The sequence below is a fragment of the Mesoplodon mirus genome, assembly GCF_964341445.2.
Source record: "Mesoplodon mirus genome assembly, chromosome: 12".
Lineage (NCBI taxonomy): Eukaryota > Metazoa > Chordata > Mammalia > Artiodactyla > Ziphiidae > Mesoplodon > Mesoplodon mirus.
The window spans coordinates 18,359,902-18,381,017 of record NC_138988.1 but is presented as its reverse complement, the minus strand read 5'-3'; the positions used below and the strand labels follow the sequence as shown (position 1 = coordinate 18,381,017).

The window sequence follows — 21,116 nt, the reverse complement described above, 5'->3', positions numbered from 1 at the left end:
TTTTATTGATCTGCTTCTTGCGCAAGTAGGAAATATCACAAGTCACATTTTCCCTGGGTTATGCCTCACATCATTTACAAAAATTAATTCAAAATAGATCAGAGGGCTTCCCTGGTGGCGCAATGATTAAGAATCCACCTGCCAATGCAGAGGACACAGGTTCGAGCCCCGGTCCGGGAAGATCCCACATGCTGTGGTGCAACTAAGCCCGTGCACCACAACTACTGAGCCTGTGCTCTAGAGCCTGTGAGCCACAACTACTGAACCTGCATGCCACAACTACTGAAGCCCGCACGCCTAGAGGCTGTGCTCTGAAACAGAAGCCACTGCAATGAGAAGCCTGCACACTGCATCCAAGAGTAGCCCCCACTCGCCGCAACTAGAGAAAGCCCATGTGCAGCAATGAAGATGCAATGCAGCCGTTAATAAATAAATAAATAAATAAACAAAATAGATCAGAGACCTAAGTGTAAAACCTAAAACTATAAAACTTCCAGAAGAAAATATAGAAGAAACCTTTGTGGCTTTGGATAGAGCAAGATTTCTTAGATATGATACCAAAAAAACCACATGACCCATAAAAGAAAAAGTTGGTAGCTGGACTTCATCAAAATTAAAAACTTCTGCTCTTTGAAAGACACTTTAGAAAATGAAAAACAAGTCAAAGACTGGGAGAAAATATTTGCAAAACACATAGTTGATACAGGAATTGTATCCAGGATACATGAAGAACTTTTAGGATACAATTAAAAAACAAGCAACCTGGGCTTCCCTGGTGGAGCAGTGGTTGAGAGTCCGCCTGCCGATGCAGGGGACACGGGTTCGTGCCCTGGTCCTGGAAGATCCCACATGCCACAGAGCAGCTGGGCCCGTGAGCCATGGCCGCTGAGCCTGCACGTCCTGAGCCAGAGGCCCGTGTACCGCAAAAAAACAAACAAACAAAAAAAACCAAGCAACCTAATGAAACACGAGGAAAAGATCTGAATGGACATTTTGTCAAAAAAGAGGTATGAATGGTTAATAAGCACATGAAGAGACACTCTACATCATTATTCATTAGGGACATGCAAATTAAACCACAGTGAGATACCACTGCACATTCGAATGGCTTAAATCAAAAAATCCTGACATTCCCAAGTGCTGGGGAAGACATGGAGCCGCCTTCAAACAACACCAGTGGGAGTTCAATATGGTATGATTCCTCTGCAACAACGGTTTGACAGTTTCTTACAAAGTTAAACATACACTTACCATATGAGCCAGCAATCCCACTTCTAGAAATTTACAAAGGGAAATAAAGACATATGTTCACACAAAAACCTGTACTCAGATATTTATTCATCATCACCAAAATCTGGAAACAACCCAAATGTCTTTCAGCTGGTGAATGGGAAACAAAGAGTGGTAGGTACCCCTACACCATGGAATACCACTCAGCCAGGAAAAGGAATAAACTATTGACACATCTGTGCAGCCCTGGTGAATCTCAAATGCATTAAACTAAGAGAAAGAAGCCGCCTCCAAAGGTCCCACAGGGTGTGATTCAATTCATGTGACATTCTGGAAAAGGGAAAACGACAGGGATGGAGAACAGATCAGTGGTTGCCAGGGGTCAGGGGTGGAAGGAGGATGTGACTGCAAAGGGAGGAGCAGCAAAAAGGGAATTGGGGGAGTGATGGAAGCAGTTTACATCTCGACTGTTCAGGTGCTGACAAAACGAATTTGTCAAAATTCAGACCGAGTCACCCCAAAGAGCAAATTTCACTGTACATAAATTATGCCTCAACAAATCTGACACTTGATCGTTTTGGATTGAAAAGGTCCCAAAGCCTCTACATTCTACATTGCCTGCTCCCTTCACAGTACTAACCAAAGAGCTAGCATTTTGTAGTTCTGCTGTGCACCTAACACTGTGGGTAACCCTGTGCTTTCCTGGGTGTTCTTTTCAGTAATTCACTCAGTTACTCAGGCCATAATCCCTGGAGTCATCCGTGACTCTTCACTTTGCCTTATACCCTACCTCCCATCCGTCAGCAAATCCTTTGTACTTAACCTTCAGTATATCCTGAACCTGACCACTCCTCATCCTCTCTGTTGCTTTCACTCCAGTCCAAGCTGGGATCACCTTCCAGCCTCCTAACTGGCTCCCTACTTCCCCTCTTGCTCCTGGTACCTGTTAGGATAGGTTAGGTTAGGTTATGGTTACAGCTCCCAAATCTTCATGATTTATCCTGACAAAGGTTGATTTCTTGCTGAAGTGATGTGCCCACTGCAGGCCAGCTGCAGCTCTTTTCCGTCTCCTCCCCCTGCAACCCAGGCTTCACCTCCAACACTACTGGTTGCCAACACAGAGGAAAAAGGAACTCTGGAGCGTCTTGTACTGGCAACTGAGTGCTTGCCATGGAAATGACACTCATGGACTTCTGCCGCCAGCTCACTGGTCAGTTGGCAACAGGAAGTGCAGCCCACCATGTGCCCGAGAGGTGCAGGAAATATTTGGAGATCAGCTTGGCGACTACCATGATTCCTTAAAGTCTCTTCTCCAAACAGCAACCAGAGGATCCTTCTAAGATGTAGATGACAAAGTCACTCCCCTTGCTGAAAATCCTCTAATGACTTCTCACGACACTTTGGTTAAAATCCAGAATCTTTTTTTTTTTCCTCTAACATTTTCCTTCTGTCTTTACATTTAATATTCTTTATTATGTCAATATAAAATGTATCAAGGATGTTGATCTTTTCTTCTTAATCAATTTTGAGATGACAAAGTAAATGTTCTGTTTTTATTCCAACCTCACAGTACATAAAAAATTAATAAATCATACATTTTCCTGAGAGATTCATGAGCTAAATGGAATTAATAGCTAAACATTACATATAATGCTTAGAGGTTATAAAATCCAGAATCCTTTTTTATTTTCAGCTGCGTCATGTGGCTTGTGGGATCTTAGTTCCCTGACCAGGGATCAAACCTGCGCCCTCGGTAGTGAAAGTGCAGAGTCCTAACCACTGGACCGCCAGGGAACTCCCTAAAATCCAGAATCTTGACCCTAGTCTTTAAGGCCCGCTGACTTCATCCACTCCCAATTCAGCTCCAGGCACACGGGCCTCTTGCAGTTTCCTGCCAAGTGCAGCCACCTCTTAGGGCCTTTCTACCTGTTCTCCCCCCAGATATTCCCATGGCTCCATGTCTCTCATGGTTCAGGTGGCTGCTAAATGCCCCCTCCTCAGAGAGGACCTCTCTGACTAAGCCATCTTACATGGTATCACCCCCAGTCAGTGCCATCCGCTCATCCTGCTTTATTTTTCTTTACATCCTTATCATGATCTGGCACTGCATGGTGCACTGGCTCTCCCACTACAATTTAATTTCTCTCAGGACGATGGCTTTGCTTCCTTTCATTCTGTGTCCTCAGTGCCTAGAACAGTGTAGGAAATGTTCCTACACGTAGCAGGAGCTCAAAAATTATTGATGGAATGAATGAAGCACTTTTACATGTTACCCCAGTGAAACTGCAAATGATCCAGTGAGGCAAGAACTATTATGATAGATGAAGAAACTGAGTCAGTGATGTGATGTGCCCAGAGCCAGGGACAGGGTTTGGATTCAAACTCGGCATCTGACTCTCTGACTCCATCCCTTCATCTCTGCTTCTAGAGCACACCTTGCATTGAACAAGAACCAGCCGGTTTTGGAGGGAGCCTGAGGAAGGTGGACAGATGTGGAAGTTCAAGTGGTCTTTTTTTTTTTTTTTTTTTTAGTGGTCTTTTTTGATAGAGCATCCCGGGGTCCTCTTAAAGACAAGTAGGTTTTCTGCCCCTTGCACACCTAGTTAATGGCCCCACGTTACTGTGAGTTCTGGCCAAAGCAGACAAGCCACATGTGCCAGAACCCAGGGACTGAATGATACACATCGGCACTGCTGCAGTTTGGGCCTTGGAAATATGCAGAGTGGGAGCCTCCCTAAGATGGGTGTGATTTCCTTCATTGATTCAACAATATCTGCTGATGCCTTGGGCCCAGAAACTGCTTCCCCAGCAGCTCATTCTTCATGCTTGAATTTCCACCCTTAGAATCACAGTCACAGAATTTTGAGGATGCAAAGGAAAATCAAGACAATCCATCTAGTTCTGTCTTTTTAGGTCAGAGGCAAAAACCTGGGGATGTGGAGATTGTGGAGGGTTTCACCCACACTGTACCCTTGGTCCTCACAGCCACCCTCATGTGAGTTACCATCCTCCTCCTCAGGATGAAGATGCTCGCTGAGGGTCAGGCAGGCCACAGACCCATGAGCAGGTTTTAAATTGGAGCTTCAAATCCTGCTTCTCTGAGCGGGTTCTCTCTAGTAAACCACAAAAGAAATCCCCTAAACCCAAACACCCTGGGATACAGTAATGAAGAATTAGGTTAAGAAAGAGGCTCCCCCAAAGAATGTCTAATGGTGGGGTTTCTTTACACGTTGTCATGGACTGAATTGTGTCCCCTGCTCAAATTCATATGTTAAGCCCTAACTCCCAATTCCTCAGAATGTGACTATTTGGACAGAGGGCTTTTAAAGCAGTGATTAACCTAAAATGAGCCCGTTAGTGTGGGAACTCATCCAATCTGACCGGTGTTCTTATAAGAAGAGGACGAGACATTGGGGATGCACGTGCACTGAGAAAAGATCATGTGGGGACACAGCAGGAGGTGGCTGTCTGCAAGCCAAGGAGAGAGGCCTCAGGAGAAACCAAACCGGCAGACACCTTGATCATGGACTTCTAGCCTCCAGCACTGTGAGACAATAAATTTCTGTTGTCTTAAGCCACCCTGTCTGTGGTATTTTGTTACAGCAGCCCAAGCAGACTAATAAAGTGTCATGAGTTTGTAGGTAGCTAAAGAGAGGCCACCGTGGGATCATGATAACCAACATATGTGGAGCGCTTACAGGCGAGGTGCTGAACAATTTAGGTTAGCTCAGTGAACGCTAACAATAATCCTATGAGATGGGTTCTATGATGATGTCTCTCTTTTTTTTGCAGTACGCGGGACTCTCACTGTTGTGGCCTCTCCCGTTGCGGAGCACAGGCTCTGGACGCGCAGGCTCAGCGGCCATGGCACACGGGCCCAGCCGCTCTGCGGCATGTGGGATCTTCCCGGACCGGGGCACGAACCTGTGTCCCCTGCATCGGCAGGCGGACTCTCAACCACTGTGCCACCAGGGAAGCCCCGATGCCTCTTTTATAAACAGGAAATGAAGACAAAAGTCACTTGCCCTGAGCTGCATATTTGGAAAGTGGCAGGGCTGAGATGTGAACCCAGGCAGCCTGAGTCTAGTTACCATCATTCCCATCTTCCGGATGAGGAAACTGAGACTCAGAAACCTGTCCAGGGCTTCCCTGGTGGCGCAGTGGTTGAGAGTCCGCCTGCCGATGCACGGGGCGCGGGTTCGTGCCCCGGTCCGGCAAGATCCCACATGCCGCGGAGCGGCTGGGCCCGTGAGCCATGGCCGCTGAGCCTGCGCGTCCGGAGCCTGTGCTCCACAATGGGAGAGGCCACAACAGTGAGAGGCCCGTGTACCAAAAAAAAAAAAAAAGAAACCTGTCCGACTTCCCACAGCCAGGGCATGGCAGAACCAGAATTCCAAGTTCTCTGTACTTTATCACAAACTGAATCCCTGGAACTCAAGAATCCTGAAAGTCATTCACTGGAGGGAGAGTAGGGACCCACCTGGAAGGGTCAGGGCAAAAACGTTTGGTCTCACCAAATGCATCTGCAAAGGAGAGGTGTCTGATACAGAAGTGTGGGCCACATGAAGGGTGAGGAGAGATGATAAGATTGAGCCAGAATCTGGGCAGGCGAGGAGGAAGGGATGTACAAAACGCCAGGGCTTTAAGGAGCACCGTCTCTCACCTCCTCTTCGAGTCCTCACCTCCCCGTGGCTACTGCCCACAGACAGAGCTGTGGAAACTGGCCCCAGGTCACACCGCCAGGAAGGCAGCTGGCAGGATTCATTCAGCTCTCCCTGGCTCCAACGTCTACTCTCGTCTTACTTTTAGCTTTAGATTTGACAGCTGTTTACGAGGCACCTACCATGTGCCAGCTTCCAGGTGCTGACAACCCCTGGGAAGGGGAGGCCACGGCGGGCCTGGGCCGCTGGAACACACGGGCTGGGAGAAATGGGCCATAAGCAGATAATGACAGCAGGGTGGGGAGGGCAGCAGTGGCCAGGTGACTGTAAAGGTCCCTCTGTGTTCTTCTGTCTCCTGGCGTTTTCCTCTTTCCCAAGCAGTTAATTCTCTGTCTGAAGAAGCAACGTGACACAGTACAAGCAAATAAGGCCTGTCAGTCTCTGCCTCTCACGTTCCCTAATTCTAAACTCTCCACATTCCCACAGGGGAGCTTAGGGGAAGTAAGGAATAAGCAAATGTTTGGAAGAAGAAAGTAGATGGAAGTGCTTTTTTGAGACAAGAAAACTTCCCAGGTGCTGAGGGAGGGAGAGATGGCAAGGAGGTAATGAGATGGAGAGGGCAAGGGCCAGAGAGCAGGGGTGTCCGTCCACAAACCCCCAGGAAGGTGGCAAGACCTCAGAGCAGGCAGAGGGGTGCCTACACGGGAACAGCAAAAGCCACCTTGTAGAGATTCCAGGGACCCAGCATGGAGTGGGCATTGCCAAGATGACTCCTGGACTGGAAGGGGCCATGAACAGAAAACCAGGGTTGTCTCTATGGCAACCTGTGATGAACAGATGCCCTGAGACCAGGCAGACAACATCCCTCAGCACCCTGACACTTGGATACAATGCCGGAGAGTCTAGAACTTGGATACAATGCCAGAGAAAGGGGAAGCACCAAATGGACCAAGATTGAGTTGGGATGGGGGTTCAAAATAAAAATCAAGGGGAGAGAGATGAAAATAAGGCAGGCTATTTCTGGCATGCCTGAAATTCACACCTGCTATGTTGTATGAGTGGCAAGCCGAGGTGCATAAGAATCTACTGGCCAACCAGGATTGTCCAGGGAGACAAGTCAGGGAGGACATCCCAGGTCCACGGAACCACACATGCAGTGACACTTGGCTCGTGGACCATAAAAATCAGTGGGCTAGAACTTAGAGCATGTGTGGAGTGGTGGAAGTGAGAGTTCAGAGAGGTAAGCGCCATCTCGAAGCATCTTAGAAACCATGTGGATTGGATGGATTTCATCTTGAAGACAAGGGGACTGTCGACACATTTTAATCCAGGAAGTTGCTGGATTGGTACTGAGTTTTAAAAATCTCGTTGGGAGCAATATAGATGGTGGTGGCTTGAGTCAAACTGAGAAAGGGGGCAGAAAACCAGTAAAATGGCAAAGAACTGAAAAGAACAAGGAGAAGGTAAATGGAAAGAAAACACGAAAGATTTTCAATAGTAGAATCTCCTGGACGTAATTCCTGATCGCACTTTTGGGGGTGAGGCAGGGTGAGGAGGCAGGGATGATGTCCAGGTTTCGGACTTGGGTGAATGAGTCAATCATGGTGCTATTAACAGAGATAGAGTCCTAGGAGGGGAGGCTGTTTGGAGGAGAAAATGAGTTGAGTTGTAGATACGATGAATTTGATGTGTCACTTAGGATACTTTTGGCTGCAAATAACAACAAAAAAACAAAACAAAAAACCCATACAAACAATGAGAAAATGTGTTATTTAACATAGCTGGAAGCCCCTGTCCCAGTAAGATACAATCAGCTGGTCATTAAGAACCCAGATTCCCTCCTCCTCTTGTTGGATTCAACCTACCCCTCACGGTTGCTGATGGCTGTCACCACTCCAGTATTACAGGGCACAACATCATCTAGAAGAAGAAAAGGAACCATTTTTCATGTGTCTATTAAAGAGGGGGAATAACCCCTTATTGCTAGACATTCCCAGCAATCTCTCCTGGCAGCATCAGGTCATGCGCCCACTCCTTAAGCAATCACGGACTTTCGTAAAATATCAGGAATGGAATGAGTCCACCATCACCACCTCTACAAGGTGACTGTGGCACATGCAAATGGAGAAATCTTGGGAACAGCTGGAAACGTGGAGCACAGGACAGATTTTGGCTATATTTTGAAGCTATCATAGAGGGGCTATGAGAGGAAGGCTGTAGGTGAACCTCTACAGGGACGGGGCAGATAGAAGAAACAGGGGCCAAACACAGAGCTCCAGGGAACACACCTATTTAGGGGGCTACCTGGGGAAGATAAATAGCAGTGTGGTCGTTGAGAATTTGACTCTGGATTCAAACAAACCTAGATGGGAATTCCAGTCCAGCTACTTATCAGCTATGTGACCTGGGGTGAGGATTGCTTCATCGCTCAGAGCCTTACTTTCCTTGTCTGTAAAGTGGAACCACTAAGTCCTACCTCCCAGAGTTGCTGTGAGGAGTTGACAAGAAAATGCACACAGAGCCTGCATGACCTCAGCACACAGCAGCTGCTGGTAGCCACTGGTGGAAAAGAAAACAGCCTAGGGAGGGTCTGAGAGGGAGTGACAGGGAAAGCTGGAGTATAACCAGGATGGGATGGTGTCATTGAAGGCTCAGGGTGAGAGGATTTCAAGGAGGAAAGAGTGGGCAATTATGTCATCTGCTGAAGAGAGGTCGGGTCAGAAGTGGACTGAAAAATGCCCTCTGGATTTAGCAATTAGAAGGTCACTGGTACCCTTGACAAGAGCACTTTGAATGGAGTGCTGGGGGTGGAAGCCAGGAAGCAGGGGGTCAGCAGCCAAGACCAGAATTCAAGCTGCCTGGCTGCCAACATCAGCGCCCTTTCCGCTATGCCAGGAGCTGCTTCGTTCTGAAAATTCCCGTTTTTTTTTTTAAGTCTTGCCTCAAAAATACTCATTCAGAGAGCAGTAAACAGTAGGATTCCACAATCTGTGAATGAAACGGCCCCTCTTCATCTTTTTTTATTTTTTTGTGGATCAAGCGAAGGTGGTTGTTTCCTTTCATTAGAAATATGTTGCGTCCTTTTGGAGGGTTTGTGTTTACATTACCATTTTATTGCTATATGGTTCTTTTTTATATAACATATTTTGCAACCGTAAAAACAAACCAACCCCAAACAACATATGTGCTTTGCATTAAATTCAAAAAGTTCAAACCCCTCTCACTCTGCACATTTTTGAGGCAAAGTGTGGGACTTGGAAAACCCTAGAAGAACCATGCAATTTGGCAAGTCCTCCATTAATAAATGATAGCAGTTGCTTTTGAGACTGATTTGGTCATACGGATCGTGTTTGTCAGGGCTGTCATTTAAAGCCTAATATTTTTCCCGTTGCAGAATGGCTCCAAGTAATCCAAACGAGGGCAGCGGCTAAGCACGGTCAATTTCATGACCTCCTTCCTGCTACCCACCTCCCCCTCCTGGCTATTTCAACTCCCCAGGGGATGACCCCTCATCCCTAGCAACAACCGCAACTGCTACTGTTTCTCGACTCTAGCAAGGAAAATGGGCTCGGGGCCAAGTCTACTGTCCAGGGCTCCCCGTGGAAGGTGCTAGAAGAACACTGCACACTCTCTCATCATCAGTGACCCAAGTTCATCACCTCTGCTGAACATCTGGATTGCTACACAGTGAGTTCAAAGGTCCAGCGCGTGGGTCTGCACCTGGCCTGGCTGTTTAAACGGAGCTGACCTCAAACCAAACACCGGGCCTCCGTGCTGTTATTTATACGGAGGATTGGGTGCCAAATATAAATATTAACTTCGGCATCTTCTCCCTACAGGCCTTTGCGACTAAAAAATACATATTAACCGTCTACTGTGCAGAAAAAGCCACCCAACTCTTCTCTGACTCCTGATCTCTTTTCCCAAGCAGGCTGCTCTCCTTTTTGACCACCGCTTTGTTCACTTGAATAATACAAGGCTCCTTTCCAGCGTGGAGCCCACTGTAGCCTCGTGCATTTCAAGTCATCAGGGATGGGCATGCTGCAGAGGTGGTCTTTCCCATCCCATCTCCCGGCGGGAGAGGCTGCGAGCGAGCACCGTGCTATTAAGACCTCTCAGAATTCATTGCCAGGGCTGGGAGTGCAGTCAGGGAAGCGCAGGGCAAAAGGGGGCCTTCAAATGGAAGTCGGTTCTTAATTCTCAGCAGCTCTGAGACCGTCCCCCTCTTTGAAATCAGCCGAGGAAGATGGATGAGTGTGTATGGAGGGTGTGGCTGAGAGCAGCGGGGGGCAGAACAGGTGTAGCAGTTTAAGGAAAAGGGAGACCATGCGATCCCTGGGAACAGGAAGGGACCTAGTTTTCCTGTTTCTAGAGAAAGGCCTGAAGAGAGAGAGCACGGTTTAATTTCTACCAACATTTCTTAACAAGTTGGTTGTAATTATCATTCAGTGGAATGAGTGCTGGAGGACAGGGGCATGCACAAAATAGTACCGGGTAAAGAGAACAAAAGATTCTAACGTTCACTCGGATACTTAAAAGTTTCACAGGGAAACGAGTGTTTGAATGGGATCCTTCGGTCGTTCCTTCACTCAGCAGATATTTATGAGCCCTCCTGTGTGCTAGCACCATACTGGGCACTAGGCAGAGGACAAGCAAGGTTGCTTCCATCATGGAGCCGTCTCTTTCATGAAGCTACACTGCATGCCTATTGGGTGCCAGGCCCTGGGAGATGCCCTCTTGGAGATAACAGTCGGTTGAAACAGATGAGATGGTCAGACGAGTCATTTAAAAAATGCGCCATGGGTGTTATGATCGGGGAAAAACAGGGAGCTATGGGGTGATAAGAAGGGAACTCAGTCTAGTTCAATGGTTCTCAACGGGGGTGGTGGGACGATTTTGTCCCCCAGAGAATATTTTGTCGTCTCTGGACGTGTTTTCCTTGCTGCAGCTGTGGGGGAAGGGAGCTCCTGGCATCGAGCAGGCAGAGGCCAGGGATGCCGCTCAACATCCTGCAATGCCCAGGACGGCCCACAGCAAAGAGCTATCCAACCCTAGATGTTGACAGTGCCGAAGATGAGAAACTCTGGTTTAGTCCTAGGCTCAGGGGATGCTTTGGGGAAGAAGTGCAGTTTGATGTGAGAAGCAGAGGATGTTAGGAGCTCAGAACGCTGGGGAATGGGGGTCTGGCACCTAATCAGAGGACACAGCAGAGGGAAAGAGGAGTCCCCAGGAGGTCGAGCTGAGGATGCAGGGAAGGTGGAGGGGAGACGGTGGGAGACAAAACACAAAATCCAGTCTGTTCCCAGAGTGACTAGAGGGTCTTCTGTGCCATGTTTTAAAGTGTGGACTTTATTTGGAGGGCATGATGGGCTGATACAGTCTCCCCACCCATCCACCTCTCACACACACATTTATCCGCTTGGAAAATTTCAAATCCAACAATCTGATTCAATTTGCTTTTAGAAAATCCACTCTAACAGCAATGCAGATGATTGGGAAGGGAAGAGATCCGAGGTGCATGAGAGGCTTTTGCGATACAGAGATGACGAACAGAGGCCATGGCCGTGAACATGAGGAAGCTGCCACAGACTCCTGAGAATAGAGACATTCTTATACTTGGTGGTGATTAACTGGATGTTGGGATAGAAGGAATTGCTGAGGATGACTCTGAGGTTTCCAGCTGAGGGCTAGCGTGAGTGGCGAGGTGTGTCATAGAGGACAAGTGATTTGTAGGGGACATAGTTCAGTTTAGAAATAATGGTGTCTATAGTCCTGAGGGGACGTCCAAGTGGGCACGTTCTGTGCACAGAGAGATAGGTGGATCTGCTGCTGAGGAAACACCTGCACAGGACACACAGATGTGGGGATGACTCGGGCCCGTGGAGGCTTAGAAGTGGAGAAAGCATTCAGGGAAAGCGCCTAGTGAGAGATGAGAAGGAAAAGGCAAAGGGCAGAGTGTGGGGGTTCATCCATGGTTGAAGGGCAGAAAGAGAAGGGGAAATAGAGGGACCAGAGACGCAGAAAGAACAGTGACATCTGCCAAGGAAGGGACTCACTTTAAGAATAAGAAAGTGGTCAAGCTGTCCAATGGATCAGGGGTTCAGCAAGACGTGAAATTAGATGAAGCTGTTGGACACGTCAATCAAGAGGTCATTGGTGACCTTTTCAAGAGCCGTTTCACTATAATGGTGAGTGTGGAATTTATTTAAAGACACTTGATTATCCAAATATAGAGGAAGAAAATGGGAATTGAATGTCTTTATATCTGGGCAGAATTAATATAGCAGTCATTTTCCAGACTTGGCAAACTGAAAAGGAGGGTATCAATTAAGCAGCAGAAAATCAGATTCACAATAGGCCAAATCATAAGAACAGTTATTGTATACTAAAATAGAAATTTGGAGGCAAGCATCCCCAGAGTCAGCCTGGCAGCTTAGCAATGTCATTAAGAAGCTGGCCTCTTTCTATTTTTCTGCTCTGTCATCCTCATGCTTATAACCACGTGGTTACAAAATGGCAGCTGTAGCTCCAAGCATCACATTCTCACCTGACAGTACCTAAAGCAGGAAGGAAGACAGCAGGGGCCAAAATGAGGCTCACCCCACACTGCTCTCTCCTTTTACTGGGAGACTTTCCCTTATATCTCACTGGAAACTCAATCACATGCCTTCTCCTGGACCGATTAAGATAAAGGCAAAGGGGACAGCCATAAATGGCTTACACCAATTATGATTCCTCTCCTGGGGCCAGGCACATGGCACATGGCTGCCTGAACAGAATTGGTATTCTATTCACAAGAAAGAAGGGGGGCTGGCAGTTGGGGTGGTAACCAGCAGTGTCTGCCATAGGAAAGCATCCTTTCATAGGGTGAGCATGGGCCATGGGGAAGCAAACCAGAGAGCTTATAGAATGGGACAAGCCCTTAAGAGAGCTTTGAAAAGAATGATTAAATTTCATAGTTGATATTCACAACAGAGATATGACATCCACCATCTATTTACCAACTTTGAACAGAAGGCTGATTGCTTTGCAAATCATATACTGAGTATCACGAAGATGTAGGTAATAATTATGATGATGCTGGCCATAAAGTATACCTACTGAGTGCTTACTGTGTGCCAGACACTTTACATTCATTATCCCAATTAATCCTCAAAACGTAAGTGAGACAGGTGGATGCTATTAACATTTCCATGCTATAGAGGAGAAAACTGGGCTATATAGCGGTTCAATAACTTGCCAGAGGTTCCTAGTAGCAGCTAACAAAGGGCTGCCTCATCCCGGCATCCACTGACTGCCTCCTTAGATTAAAAAGAAGCCACTGGGAAGTTCTGTTTTATCCCAGACGGAGAAGCAGTTGTGCACAAGAATGGAAAATTTGCTGCCACGAGCGCTGTCTCTCCACCAGTGCCCTGAGTTTTCACTATTTCATTTTTCCACACAACTTTGCAACTAAAGTACGTCCAATGGACGGCCCACTCCTTTCAGCTTTGCGCCCTTGTTGACAAGCTCCCTGGCCTAACATTGCACTTCTGGGGCCTGGAGACTGAGACAGAGAGGCATGCCAACGGCTAAGTGCACGTCATGGTAACCAGAACCTCTTCCTGATGGGAGTAACGACGCGGACAAGGTTTGCGAACTAGGATCAAATTCTGAAAGCGTTCACGTGGAGTACTGGGGGACCTCCAACAAAAGGTGACAAAAACTGTCTCAGGTGTTCAAGGTCTCAACCAGAATTTAGCTTCCCATCTCGAGACGTGAGAAGTACTGGCATTTATGGGTGCTGTGTTCTCGGCCCTGTCCTCACTGTTTTACATGCATTATCTCATGGAAGCTCACAATGAGGTTATGGAGAAGAAACTTACTATCTCTGTTTTACAGATGAGGAAAATGAGGCCTAGAGTGTTTAAGCAGTTTGCTTAAGGTTGTACAGCTAGTTAAGTGGCAGAGAGAAGATCGGAACCCACCCAGATCTGTCTCTTCAGATCGATTGTTTTTTCACCACTATGCATTACTACCAAGGTCATGCCACGTTATAAATAACTTCAGGTATTGAATGAGCCTGGTGGAGGGGCAGGAGGAAGGGGATCTTGAAACTCATCATCTCTCTGTTTCTTTAAAATCCTATCTCTGTTCCAAATATATTCCAGTGTGTATATTTCAGGATGAGCACACATGCCTAACTTAAATCATGGCAGCATGTTGGAAAGGCATCTTAACAGTATCTAGAAACAGAAGTAAAGAGGGCATAAATACTATATGTAACCCTTTAGCTGTGCCTGTAGTGTCCTGGGGGTTGGGTGGAAGGACTTTCAGATTCCTCAGAAAGAAAAGAGCTCTAAGGCAAGCCAGCCTCTCTCGGGGTTAACACTGGCCAGCTCTAAGGCTGGGACCAGTTGTTTTGCTAACTGAGTTTTCAGTTTCTTTCCCCACCATTCCCAAGACTACCCACTGTGGCTTGGATTAGGGTTGTGGGTGGAGAGACCAGCTGGGAAGTGTCAAGGAGATGACCCCGCCTTCCCACCAGCATGTGAAAACTCAGTTCTAGGCACCAATGTCAACCCCTCTCTCCCTTGAGAAAAAAAATTGGATTCCTCTTACCAATACAGAGATTAGAGGTATTATCCAGAAATGGCATCATCACAAATCATAATCCAAACCTAAAGCAGGGGGGATCTGAAACAATGTTAAATCCATTCAAGGCTGCCTCTGGACCACAGTGCACCCACACGGTGCCCTAGCATGTGAATTAGAGTAGGGCACCTCTCCCCCTAAGCAATACAGCCAGCCTGGTGCTAGGGTACATGACTTGATGAGTGGAGAGCAGCCTGGATTTTAGCCCTCACTGTGCAAAGCACAATAAAAAATGACGGCCCTGATCCAGGTCTTGTCTCGGATTCCCTGGAATGTTTTCCAGTGGTTAAAAGCAGAAAGCTGGGGGACACCTTCTCACCCAGCTTAAAGGGGAAGGAAGAGAATTCTGAGGACTCTTTTCTTGTTGTTGAATTACTTAAATCCTGCAGCTCAGCCTGGAAAGACTCAATTAAGAAGAGTTGTAGGAAAACCTCAGAACCGTGAAAGGTGCAAAGCCATGTTCAAAAAGCTTTCAAAACCTGTTAGCACAGAACAACTTTGTTTAGTTCACAAAATTGGCATTGATTCAGCCAACACCTCTCCTCTTAGCTTCATCTCTCAGCCTCATTCACAACTCTTCCTGTCCCAGGAGGAAGGCAAAGACAGTGTTTCAGAGGACAGGGCTATAGATTTAGGTTTAGAATTGACCATACTTCTTTGGAGCTATGTGACCTTGTGCAACTTACTGAACTTCTCTGAACTCCACTTTCCTTATAGGGTTATCATAGCAAATAAATGGGATAATGATATATAAAGCACTTTGCATTATGTTAGGCTCTTGGAAAATGGACAATACATAATAGCTATTATTAACCTAAGCAGTGCTAGAAGAAAGAATGCAGGAGTGCTCAGTCCATCTGACCCTGCTTTTCTTGCCTAAACACTCAGATGGGTTAAGATCAGCATGGTAAGGACTATTAGAGGTACATATGACTGGAAGTTGGCATGAAAAACTTTTTTTTTTTAACTTATTGAGCATCTTTATATAAGGCACTGAGCTAAGTATGGTGGTGAAGACAAAGATGAGAAAACCCCTCTACCCTTAAAAAGTATGCAGATTGGTAAGAAAAGAAGTAGCAAAGAGGCATCTGCTATTACCAGTTCAGAAAAAATTCTGGAGGCATCATTTTCTCCCTGCCCTATCCACCACCTGGAGGAGCCAGGCCTTCATGTCTTGTGATCCCGACTCATCCTGGGTACAGCTGATTGGACCAGAACTAGACACGTGACCACACCAAGCCAATCAAATTCTCTCCTGGGAATTTAAAATTGAGTGGATCAGAATTCAGACTCAGGATGGAGTTCATCATGATGGTTATGGGTACAGAACTCACAGTGATGTAAACTCAAGGCCAACGGAATTCTCAGCCTTGCGCACACCAACTAGTAAGCAGAGAATTCCACATAAAGCAATGATGGGAGGCCAGGCGGCTCCAGAAAGAGACAGAGGCAGTAGCCCTTTTGGATTCTTAATGGCATTTCAGTGCCTTTGAGGCTCTTTCTTCAATAGGGTTTCATGAGTCTTCTCTTCCGATAAACCCCTTTTCACCTGAGCAATCAACACTCCCTGGTTCCACAGAAGGGCTAAGTGTGTGGGACCCACTGATTAGATATAAAAAGCTGCCAAAGGTCATTCAGATATGACTCCTTTAATCAAAATAACTGCCTCTTGAAAGCCTGATTAGATTAACTATTTGGATTCAATCCAAACAACTGTTTGGCAATTGATCCCATTTGGACAGATCCAGGAAAACAGGAGTATCCTCCCCTCTTACTCAGAGCACCACAATGTTATGTGACGGCAGACCATTAGGAAGAGTTCCTTGAAAAACGCATACTTCTGGGGAAATAAAATTCCAAAAGTTGTAGATAAAAGGAAAGTGCAGTTAAAGCTCTTTCAGGCTCTTTTAGGCCTGCCTTGTGATGTCTAGAGGGGGGCAACTGCTTGCTTTCAGGTCTTGGGCTTGTAGGTATGTACTTGTTTTCATGGCTGACTTAAGAGACAGTTTATGCCAGCACCACCCAGCTGTGTAGAAGACAGGAACAGCTGGCCATCAGTCCAAATGCAGTGTCCATCCAAAACACCTTTTTAGAAAGCATAAACACAATTACTTTCATCCAAGCACACTTTCTAAATATTCTGGGCTTGCTGGTACATTAGCAACATTATTTTGCCATGGCTAAAGCCTCTAAAATTTAATTCAGGGAAGTCTGTGAAAGGGATATTGCATTTGAGGAATATGTATATTGCCTGTACATCAATTGGCATCTTGGGATAGCTCTGGGGCACAGAGGTCAAAGCTTAGTGATGCATGGAGTTGTCGTCCTAATGGTAAGTATTGATTAGTCGCCTCAGAAACAACCAGGAGGCACTCAGTCTTTCTCCAGCCAGACGCCAGGCTCCCAAAGAAGGAGTGTCTTTCCCAGAGAGCCTTGAAAAACAATGCATGGAACACTCAAGCCTGCAGTACAGAGAGGCACTGAGATAGTGAATGAGTGCTTCAGTGGGATAAGTGGAAAATGATAAATAGCATCGTGAAACATCTGCATAGCTATGATACCTGATAGGAAAGTACTCAAAACCAATAAATATCATATCCATATAATTACATTAGTTTTCTATTGCTGCCCAAATTACCCCAAACTAAGTAACTGAAAATAACACAAATTTATTATCCCATACCTCTGTAAATCCAAAGTCCCAGTTGGCTGGACTGGTTTCTCCGTTCTGGGTTTCACAAGGCCAAAATGAAGGTGTCAGCAGGGCTGCATTCCCTCCTGGAGACATCCTGGATAAACTGCTTCCAAGCTCGTTCAGGTTTTTGGCTGAATTCAGTTCCTGACGGATGTAGGGCTGAGATACCTACCGCTTCCTTGCTGGCTGTCAGCTGGGAGCTGGTCTTTGCCCCTAGAGGCTGCCCACATTCATTCTCATGCTGGTCACATTGTCCCCTCCAGCAATGGCGGGGTCCCTCTCACACTTCAAATCTCTCCAACTTCGACTTCTGCTAAATCTCTCCTACCTGCAGCCAGAGAAAGGTCTCTGCTTTTCAGGGTTCATGTGATTCAACTGGGCCCACTGGATCATCCAGGATAATTTCTCTATTTTAAAGTTTGTAACCTTAATTACATTTGCAATGGTCTTTTGCCATGTGTCCTAACATATTCACAGGTTCCAGGGATTAGAATGTGGACGTTTTGGGGGTCCTACTATTTGACCTATCACTATGTGTGTGTGTGTGTGTGTGTGTATTCTTTCATATCCTGAAAAGCAGTTACAGCTGGAGCAACACGGTGGGGTCTGCACTGCAATCTAACTGAGCAAAATGCATCGGATGGTGTATTAGTCACCTATTGCTGCATAACAAATTACCCCCAAATTTAGCAGCTTAATACAACAAGACTTCATTATCCCACAAATCACACGCAGCTCAGCTGAGTGTCCCTTGGTCCCTCACGAGGTTGCCGTCAAGCTGTTTGCCGGGGCTACAGTTTCATATGAAGACCTGACTTGGGGGTTAAAGGTCCAGTTCAAGTTTACTCACAAGTTGGCAGGCCTCAGCAGACTCACCTCCAAGTTCACCCAGATGGTTGTTGGCAGGCCTCTACTCCCACCACATGGGTCTCTCCATAGGCTGTCTGAGTGTCTTCCCAACATGGCAGCTGATGATCTGAACGAGAGCCAGAGCCAGAGAGTGAACATACCAAGAGGGAGTGAGAGAGCCTGAAATGGAAGCTGCAATCTACTTTTTTTTAAAAAAACCATCTTAACCGTTTCTAAGGGTGCAGTTCAGTAGTGTCAAGTATATTCACATTGTTGTGCATCAGATCTCCAAAACGTTTTCATCTTACAAAACGGACACTCTATCCTCATGGAAGAGCTCCCTATTTCCTACTCCCCTCAGCCCGAGGCAGCCACTGTTCTACTTGAATTTGACTGCTCTAAGGACCTCATATAAGTGGAACTGACAGTTATTTGGTTTTTGTGACTAGATTATTTCACTTAATCTAGGAGGTCTTCAAGTTCATCCGTGTTGTAGTATGTGATAGGATTTCCTTCTTTTTAAGGCTGAATAATATTCCAATGTATGTACATACGTCATTTTCTTTATCCATTCATCCATCAATAGGCATCTGGGTTGCTTCTACCCCTTGGCTATTCTGAACAGTGCAGCTGTGAACATGAGTGTGCAAATATCTCTTCAAGACTCTGCTTCCAATTCTTTTGGATATATGCCTAAAAGTGGGATTGCTGGATCAGACAGTACTTCTAGTTTTCATTTTTGAGGACCCTCCATACTGTTTTCCCCAGCAGCTACACCAGTGAATATTCCCACCAAAAGTGCATATGGGTTCCAATTTCTCCACATCCTCACCATCACACGTTATTTTCTCTGTGTGTGTGTGTTGTGTGTGTCTGTTTATAGTGACCATCCTAATAGGTGTGAGGTGAAATCTCATTGTGGTTTTGATTTGCATTTCTCTAATGATGTTGCATTTCTCTAGTGATGTTGAGTATCTTTTCATATGCTTATTGGTCATTTGTATATGTTCTTTGGATGGAAGCTACATTCTTTTAGAAACCTAAAATCAGAAACAACATCCCATCAATTCTGTTGTATTCTATTTCTTGGAAGGGAGTAAATAAGCCCAGTTCACACTCAAGGGGATCAGAACACCAAAAGCAGGGACCACGGGGGCCATGTTAGAGGCTGCTAACCACAGATGGAGTCTCCAGGGTCCATGAGGAAGGGCGGCTCAGGCTTGCAGTGCACCAAGGAGCTCTTCCTAAACTTCGATTTTGATAAGAATCGTTTGGGGAGTTTATTAAAAAACAGATTCCTAGGTTCCTACCCTGGAGGTACTACATCAGTGGATTTGGGGCTGGGCCTAGGAATCTGTTTTTTTAAGCAAACTTCCAGGGAGTTTTTTTAAAGATATAATTCACATGCCATAAAATTCACCCTTTTAAAGTATACAATTCAGTGGTTTTTAATATAGTCACAAATTTGTGCAACCATCACCGAGAATATTTCATCACCCGATAAAGAAACCCCTACTCATCAGCAGTCCCACTGCATTCCTCTCTCCCTCCAAACCCCTGACAACCACTGATCAACCTTCTGTCTCTATGTATTTGCCTATTCTGGAAAGTTCACATAAATGAATTACAGAGTATATCGCCTTTTGCATCTGGCTTTTTTCACTCTGCATAATGTTTTCAAGGTTTATCCATGTTGTAGCAGGTAGCCATACGCCATTTCTTTTTATGGCTGAATGATATTCTATTGTAACGGATACACCACATTTTATTGATCCATTCATTCGCTGAAGGACCCAAGAGATGCTTATCAGAAGGGAAGTTTGAGAAAGGCTGCCAACTAAGTTTTACAGGGAGACCCAAAGCAGTTTGGATGTCTCAGATGCTCATAAAAATGCAGATTTCTAGACCCAACCCAAATCTCCTGAGTTAGAATCAGGGGAGGGCCTAGAGATCTGTATTTGAAACCAGCTTTTCAAGGAGATTCTTTTGCACAATGAAACTCAGACTTAGAGCAGAAGTGAGGTGCGGTGGGGAGCAGGAAAAGCAATATTCCCTACAAGAACGCTGTTCCCAATGGGCACCTTTTCAACAGTTTTTAAAGGTAATGTGATAAGATGAAAGCTCATCACTGAGCAATATCACTATGATGAAAAGACCTAAACAGAAGCTTCATGAACACAAAATCCTGAGACACACACCGGAGGTAGTCAAAGATGAGGCCTCTTACTATTTTTCTCATTTTCTGTTTTACCCCCTGTAGACCCTGCCCTCTGGCCAGGCCTCAACCCCAGACCAGTTTCCTCTGATATAAGAATTTAACTAAATAGGTGTCACGTCATAGATTCTTAGAGCCGAGAACTTAGGAGCTTATCTTGTTCAATGGCTCCAAACACAGGTGATCGTCCAATCCGCTTTCAGGATTCTTTTAAAACTCCTTCTTTACAACACTCCTCTCCCCTCCCAAGCTGTCTAGATTCGGTAACTCTAGGATCTTGAAATCTGTGGCTTTACAAAGCTCTCCAGGTGTATCTGATGGTCAGCCAGCTTCGATAACCACTGGTCCAACACCCTCAATTTTTCAGAGCAGGAAACTGACTCAGCATCAGACAACTGCAGGAAAGAACATTCCCTCCAATTTAGGCCTCCTAAATCCTCATCAATATTCTTTCAGACCTGCGTTGTCAAAATGTCTAATCGTTGGAGTAAAGACCACATGGAACTTGTTTGTTGATGCTGGGGTACAAGTCTGTACACAAACAGACCGTCAGGATTTCACTCAGTCCTTGATGTTGTTATGTTAACTGGTCGAGGACACGAAATTGTGAAAGAATGAATGATGGATGAAATGGTCACTACCAACTTAATACCCTTTGGAATCAGCAGCCGTTAGTATTTCAGTTCCAGCTATATCTCCTGGTGGTTTGATTATCACTAAGATGTAGAAATTAGAAAACTTGGACTTCAGCCGTATCATCAGTATGGATAAAATGCTCACTCGCATATATTTATCATAAACCTGGAAGTAACAACTTTCCAGCTCAGTGGTT

General features: G+C 45.9%; 1 long non-coding RNA gene across 1 annotated transcript; it reads right to left on the bottom strand.

Moving 5' to 3' along the window:
- Nucleotides 1–1,539: 1,539 nt before the first annotated feature.
- Nucleotides 1,540–17,581, bottom strand: LOC309813964. Its single transcript, XR_014295566.1, has 3 exons — nucleotides 17,209–17,581; nucleotides 7,757–7,811; nucleotides 1,540–1,560 (listed from the first exon to the last, which is right to left on the bottom strand). It is a non-coding gene; the product is annotated as an uncharacterized lncRNA (long non-coding RNA).
- Between the last annotated feature and the right edge of the window lie 3,535 nt (nucleotides 17,582–21,116).